General features: G+C 37.9%; 1 protein-coding gene across 1 annotated transcript in view; it reads right to left on the bottom strand.

Annotated features, from left to right (window-relative positions):
- PARK2 (parkin RBR E3 ubiquitin protein ligase) overlaps nt 1-8,054 on the bottom strand; it is a gene marked incomplete at its 5' end in the record, with an annotated part of 1,031,565 nt that overhangs the window by 350,352 nt on the left and 673,159 nt on the right. The window lies entirely within an intron of this gene.

The following is an 8,054-nucleotide window of genomic DNA, read 5'->3' as shown; positions in this document are numbered from 1 at the left end:
AACAACAACTCCAGGCCAATGTTGACCGTTTCTGAGGGCAAAAAGTGAACAGAATGGGAGTCAAATGAAGTTGATTCAACTGAAGAAGTATTTGCATTACAACTGCTCACACGCAGACATTTGCTTTTATTTTTAGCGATCAGAGCACATCTCAAATCAAATGACGTATTGCATTAGGCAAAACTGCTGCACAAGGCCTCCTTAAAGTGTTCAAGAACAAAGACGTCAGTTTGAAGACTAAGGTGTGCCTGACTCAAGCCATGATATTTTTCAATAGCCTCATAGGCATGTGAAAGTTGGACAATGAATATGGTAGACCATTGAAGAATTTATGCATTTGAATTATGATGTTGGTGAATAATATCAAAAGTACCATCGACTTCCAGAAGTACAAACACATCTGTCTTGAAAGAAGTACAGCTGGAATGTTGTTTAGAAGCGAGGGTGGTGAGAATTCGTCGTTAGTACTTTGGACATATCTTCAGGAGGGACCAGTCCTAGAGAAGGACATCATGCTTGGAAAAGTGGAGGGTCAGTGAAAAAGAGGAAGACCCCCTACGAGATGGATTGGCCCAATGACACTGACAATGGGCTCAAACCTAACAAGAATTGTGAGGATGGGACCGAACCAGGCAGTGTTTCATTGTGTTGTGCCGAAGGTCCCTATGAGCTGGAACCAACTGAAAGCCGCCTAACCACAGTTGAGTACATCTCCAAATGCTTAACGTTTAAGTTATGGACACATACATACTAGAAAATTGCTTGTTAAGTGCTGTCGAGTCGGGTCTGATCCATAGCGACTCTGTACAGGGTTTCCAAGGACTGGTGAACGTGAACCACCAACCTTGCAGTTCATAACAAATTTGCAGTCCAGCGCATTAACCCACAGCACAAGAGGACTCCTCACAAGACAATAGAAAGGGATTTACTGGATACTGAAAATAGCACTCAGATGAGAATATTTCTATTTGATTAAAAAATAAAAATATAAATTAGACTAAACCTTAAATTTATATGCTACCTTCTTTTGATCTAGAGTAATAAGTGAGGGACTTCAAAACATTGTGGGAAAATTCCATTATCTTTCCTTTTTAAAATTCCTTCATTATCTATTTATAATATAGAATTATTGAAAATAATATACCTGTTCAATTAAAAAGGACTGGATAAATATTCATATATATAAGCTAAGGCATATTTTGCAGCCATTAGAAAACACTCATAGGTACTAGAGGATGAATGAATTCCCACAATTGCTGTATAAATGATGAAAACAAAGTAAAGTTGAACACGTATGAATTATCATATTTTAAATATGTGTGCTTATGAATAGATAAATGCTAGCTCTTCCTTCAAGCAGTCGTTTCATAGATTTTTACATTTGTTTCTGTGTTAGTGAAACTTTTCTTACCTTTCTTTATTCTACCATGAGCATGTGTTACCTTTATTTATTATAAAATTCAATATCTATGTCTTATTTATTTAACTTTTATGGTTTTGAACAGACATAGGTTTCTCCATGCACAATTCGGTGGTCCTGATGACCGTTTTCAAACTGGACAACCACTTCACCCTCCTGTTCTGACTTGTTCCTCTTCTATTAGCTCAGTCACTGCCCTCTACGTTTCCTGTCTAATCTTATGAATGACTAGTGTCAATTTGATCCTATTTAGATAGTTCTTTTGTTTTAAAATGCAATGCTAAAGGCAAGCAAGTTAGGCTAATTTATTATTTGGTTTTGGGAAAACTTCATGATATTTTTATTTTTGGCTTAAAATTACAGATTTTCTCAGGACAATTGTTTCAGGAGTTCATTCCGCATCCATGGCTCCAAACAGTCTGGATTCCATGAGAAGCTGAAATTCCGTTCTTCTTTTTCCTTCTTTTGATCAGAGCTAGTCTATATAATCTTTGATCAAAATGCCCAGTGATGTTAGCTTGACAGCGCTCTGGTGTTATGTCCAATATCTTTGAATTCCATTTTCCCTGAACTTTTTATTACCCTCTTATAGTTAAGCTCCTTGGATTCTACTATTTCGGCATTCTGACATTCACTTTGTGAAGTATGGAGGGTGGCGAAATGTATGACTATTTTATGACTTTTGTTTTTCAGACATAGCTGTAAGAGGTGGCTCAGCGTGCCACTGACACCTTTAAAGGTGAGAGTTTTACGTTAGTTTAGATAACTGATAGATGCCTGTAGACAAATGTACTAAAGTGTACTATCTTCTATGAAGACATATATATGCTTGAGAGTATGTGTGTATAAACTACAGATTTTTCATTGTTCAGTAGAGAATGGGCATAGTCAAGCCAATCTACTCTGTATAAGTAGTAACCTAACTGGACAGATAGATAGGTGAGCAGACATGAAGAACAGACTACCACCAAGAAAGAAAAGTTAAGAGCAGAGTGTTCTTTGGACCCAGGGTTCCTTTGCTGAGAACTTCCTATACCCATGGAAAGATTAATGCCAAGTCACAGAGAGATCGCCAAGAAATGTCAGATGTTGAAAAGAGGCAAGAACCTGCCCCTATAAGCATCAGAGAGAAAAGGCACCCTGCCTTAGGACTTGTAGCTTTTCTGTATAGCAGCACTAGACAATTCAGAAAACCTGTTTACCTGTGATAGACTTTCCTAATGACAAGGAAGATTTCAGATGTAGACACCTTCAGTGTGCCACAAGTAGTTAAATAATGTGAGTTTCTTATTTCAGGGAGAATCTGGGGTCCTGCTGTGGCGCCGTGGGTTAATGCGCTGGACTGCAAAGTCAGTTTGAACTGAAAGGTCAGTGGTTCAAGCTCATCAGCTGCTCCTCGGAAATCATATACAGAGTTGCTGTGGGTCGGAACTGACTCGACAGCACTTAACAACAATGACAACTCTATTATGCACATATTGGAGTTAAAGATGAAAGTCGTGATGTCATCCCAGACTCTTCCTCTGCCTGCCACATCTAGCTAGTTCCAACTTCTCAGTCCCTCCTCTTCAGCAGCTCCTAAATCTTCCGCTTCCATCCATCCCCACTACAATATCTTTAACTAAAGACAGGTCTCATCTTACCTGGAATGTTGTACAACTTACTAATCTTCCAGCAACTTTCAATTCCTCCCACTTTCCACCACTTGGACTCGAGAACAGGAATCTATGTCACTGTCATTAAAAAACCCCATCCCCACCCCAGTGGTTTAGGATCAAATGCTAAGACTTGATCTGGCATAGAAAAATGCCTCATTACACAAAAGAAGTATTCTATTTCCTTTTACTCACATGCCCCTTTCTCATACACCTCTTAAGATCAAGGCTCATCGAAGAGTTGCGGTTCCTCAGATGGCTTAGTTGTTCAATATCTTTGCACACATGTCTTCATTGGTCTAAACTGTCACCCTTTGCTTCTCTGCCTGATCCTATAGTACCCTCTTCCTCTACCATACTTAAAACAATTCTAATTTCAGTTTGGCATTTTGCTAGAGAAGGTGACTCTTGTCTTTATTGATGCAAAGTTTTCAATATGTTTCTCATACATTAAAGAAAATGATAAGAAAGCACAAGATACAAGATATCGGAAGACATCTTTGAAAGTGAAAGATGAAATGACCAAAAGAAGCTCAAAATACAAAGAAAACTAAGAGTGGAAACTTAAAAAGAAACATCCAAGAACCAAATAGTCAATATCCAAATAGTCACTATCCTTGAAGAGATGAGAGGACACTATAAAGAAAAAATATCTAGAGGATAAAGATGTTTTAAACACTGAAGTTACATCAGCAGAGAATTCTAAAAATAAAATCAATTAGGGGAGAAATGTTGAAATCTTTCAGAAAGTAGAGCAAAATGGTAAAAAATGGAAACAGGAGATAGAAAATTTAAAAGGAAACCAAAACAAAACTCCCAGAGGTCTGTGTTCTTGATATTGTTATGTGCTGACTAGTGGATGCAGATCACAGTGACCTATGTTTGTGCACTACCCAGTCCTGAGCCATTTCACAACGGTTGCAGTTTGGTTCCATTGTTGCAATCACTGTGATAAATCCATCTCATGGAGGTTCTTCCTCTTTTTTTTCCTAACCCTTCCCTTTACCAAATTTTACTAAAAGTTATATGAAAATTTATGAAGCATTCCAGATTTGTTTTTGGAGTCCTGATACAGTACTGCAGGATAATGTACTGGGTCACGAGGTCGGTTTGAATTGCAAGGCCAGTGGTTCAAACTCACCAACCGTTCCTTGGAAACCCTACACAGGTTTGTTATGAGTCAGAACTGAGTCTCTGACACTTAACAACAACAACTTTACCAAGCATGATGTCTTTCTCCAAAGACTGGTCCTGCCGGACAACATGTACAAACGATAAAACTAAGTCTCTCCAACATCCCTTCTAGGGAACATCTGGCTGTACTTTTCCCAAGACAGATTTGTTCATTCTTCTGGTTTGTTGTTGTTAAATGTCATCGAGTCAATTCTGACTCTTAGCAACATTATTATTCTGGTGTTGTTGTTGTTAAGTGACGTTGAGTCGGTTCTGACTCATATTGACTCTGTATAGGGTTTCCGGTGAGCAGCTGGTAGATTTGAACAGCCGACCTTGTGTTTCACAGTTCAGAGCTGATCCTACAGTACCATACTAGGAGTCCATTCTTCTGGTTGTTGTTGTTGCGTTTAAGTGCCATCTAGTCAGTTCCGACCCATAGCTAGTCTGTATATATAGGGTTTCTGAGGAGCAGCTGGTGAGCTTGAACGACTGAACTTGCAATTCAAACCAACTTTGCAGTTCAGCGCATTAACCCACAGCGCCACAGCAGGATTCCATTCTTTTGGTAGCACACGGTGTATTCAATATCCTTCACCAACACCATAGTTCACATATACCAATTCTTATTCGTTTTCCTTACTCATTGTCCAGATTTTGCAGGTATATGAGGTTATTGAAAAACCATAACTTGAATTAGGTGCATCTTAGTCCTCTAAGTGACATCTTTGCTTGTAAACACTTTAAGAGGTATTTTGTAGTAGATTTAACCATGGAGCACATTGCTTGATTTCTTGACTTCTACTTCCATGGACATCAATTATGGACCCAAGTAAACTGAAATCCTTGACAACGTCAATCTTTTCTTATTTATCATGTTGTTACTTATTAATCCAATTGTGACAATTTTTGTTTCCTTTCTGTTGAGGCATAGTACTTCATGCTGAAGGTTGCAGTTTTTGACCTTCATCAGTACATACTTCAAGTTTCTTTACTTTTAGCAAGGAAGGTTGTGCCATCTGCATACCACTAATTGTTAATGAGCCTTCCTGCAATCGTAATGCTGTCCTCTTCTTCAACTATTGTAGATATTTGGATTATCTGCTCAGCATACAAATTGAATAAGTGTGGTGAAGGGATACAACCCTGACAAACAGCTTTCCTGATTTAAAGCCATACAGTATACCCTTGTTCTGTTCCAACAAATGCCTCTTTGTCTATGTATAGGTTCTGCATGGTCACAATGAAGTGTTCTTGAATTTTCCTTCTTTGCAATATTATCAATAGTGTGTTATAACATATACAGCTGAATGCCTTTTCAGAGTTGATAAAACAGAAGCTACTATCTTTCTGTTATTCTGTGCTTTCAACCATAATCCATCTGACATCACCAACGATATCCCATGTTCCAAGTTCTCTTCTGAATCTGGCTTGTATTTCTGAAAGTTCCCTGTGGATGTACTGCTGCAACTATTTAAAAAATATCTTCAGCAGTTTTTTACTTGCATTCTGTTGGATCACTTTTCTTTGGAATGGGTACACAAATGGATGTCTTCCATTTTGGTTGGTAAGGTAGCTGTCTTCCAAATTTCTTAGAATGGTTGAGTAAGCACCTCCAGTGCTCCATCAATTTGTTGATACATCTCCATTGGTATTCTGTCCTACAGCCTGGTTTTCTAACAATGCCTTCAAGGCAGCTTGGTGTTCTTCCTCAATACCATCAGTTCCCAATCTTATATGATACTTCCTGTGATGGTTGATGTTAACCACTTCTTTTTGGTGACTCTGTGTGTTTCCTTCATTCTCCTTTGATGCTTCCTGCATCGTTCAATATTTTGGTCGTTGAATCCTTCGATATTGCAACCCTTCAATGTTTTCTTCCATTATTTCCCATTAAAAAAGGCTAAGCACATGCTTCACATTTGGTTTTCTAACTCCAGGTCTTGCCACATTTCATTATAATATTTAACTTTGTCTTCTTACTCCTCCCTTTGAAATATTCTGCGCAGCTTTTTCTCTTCATTATTTCTTTCACGGCCTTTAGCTACTTTATGTTGAAAAGCAAGTCTCAGAGTCTTTTCTAACAACCAATTTGTTCTTTTAATGACCTTTTGCTTTCTTCATTTATGATGTCTTTGATATCATCCCACAATTCATCTGGTCTTCAATCTTTTGTGCTTAATGTGCCAAAGCTCTTTTTAAATGGTGTCTAAATTTAGGTGGGATATACTCAGGGTGATATTTTGACTCTGTTGTTATTAAGTGTCGTCAAGTCAGTTGCGACTCATAGCGACCCTGTACAGGGTTTCCAAGGAACAACTGGTGAACTTGAACTGCCGACCTTGTGGTTCAAACTGACTTTGCAGTCCAGTGCATTAGCCCACAGCACCACACCTCCAACTAGAACTTGAAGTATTAATGAGCAATGGATAGCCTATTCTGTAATTGGCCCCTGGCCTTGTTCTGACTGATGATATGGAGTTTCTCCATTGTCAACAACAGACAATTTGATTCTACTGAGATTTCACCTACTGAGCTCTCTGCGTATAGTCGCTATTTGTTTTGTTGAACAAAGGTATTTCCAACAATGAATAAGTCATTAGTCTTGCAGAATTCTATCATGTGATCTTGGAGTCATTTTTATCACCAAGGTCATTTGGTTTCCTTCTTTTTTGTTTCCAACCTTCACATCCCAATAACCAGCAATTATCAATGCATCTTGATTATTTTAATTATCAATGCTTGATCAATTTCAGACTGCTGAAGTTGACAGAATTCTTCAATTTCTTCATTTTTGGAATTAATGCCTAGTGCATACATTTGAATAATCATTATGTTAATGGATATTCCTTGTAGGTGTGTGAATAGTATCCATTGTATTTCAGGATAGATCTTGGAATGTTCTTTTTGATAATGAGTGTGATGTTGTTCCTTTTCAATTTGTCATTCCTGGTATAGTAGACTATATGACTGACCAATTAAAAATGATCAATACAAGCTCATTTCAACTCACTAATGTCTCATATATTGATCTTTATCAAGTTCTACCTCATTTTTGGCAACTTCCAATTTTCGTATATTCATATATTGTAGATATTATGTTCCAATTTTTTATGGTTAGATTTATAGCTTTCTCTTCTCATTCTGAGTTGGGCTACATCCACATAGGTAGGCCCCTAAAGCTTTACTCCATCAGAGTCATTAAGTCTGACTCCACTTTGAGGAGGCAGCTCTTCCCTTGATGAATTATGAATGCTTTCCAGTCTGACGGGCTCACTATCCAGGACTCCATCAGACAATGCCCCACTGCTATTTACCAGGTTTTCATTGGTCGGTGTCTTCAGGAGTAGACCTCCTGGTTTTCCTTCATTGTCTGTCTTAGTCTGGAAACTGAGGAAACCTGTTTACAATGTGTTACCTTGTTGGTGACATTTGAAATAGCCACAGCATAGCTTCCTGAAGCACAGCAATACACAAACCACCACAGTATCACCAACTGACAACTTAGGAGAGAGTCATCAGATTCAAATCCAGATTCTACTTCAAAATATTTGTAAGATTTCAGATGCGCAAGACATTTTTTGGTATTTAACAGATATGTTGTTATTAAATGTTGTCAAGTTTGTTCTGACTCAAACTGATTTTGTATAGGGTTTCCTAGGAGCAGCTGGAGGGTTTGAGCTGCCAGCCTGTGGTTCATAGACATACTCATATTTAAATAGCTGACATTATTCATTTATATATATAAAAACTCAATTATTAAGTATATATATATGTATATACTGAGCACAAACACAACATTGTAT

The sequence above is a fragment of the Chrysochloris asiatica genome, unplaced genomic scaffold (assembly GCF_000296735.1).
Source record: "Chrysochloris asiatica unplaced genomic scaffold, ChrAsi1.0 scaffold00453, whole genome shotgun sequence".
Taxonomy (NCBI): domain Eukaryota; kingdom Metazoa; phylum Chordata; class Mammalia; order Afrosoricida; family Chrysochloridae; genus Chrysochloris; species Chrysochloris asiatica.
The sequence above is the reverse complement of the archived record's forward strand: the minus strand, read 5'-3'. Positions and strand labels throughout refer to the sequence as shown.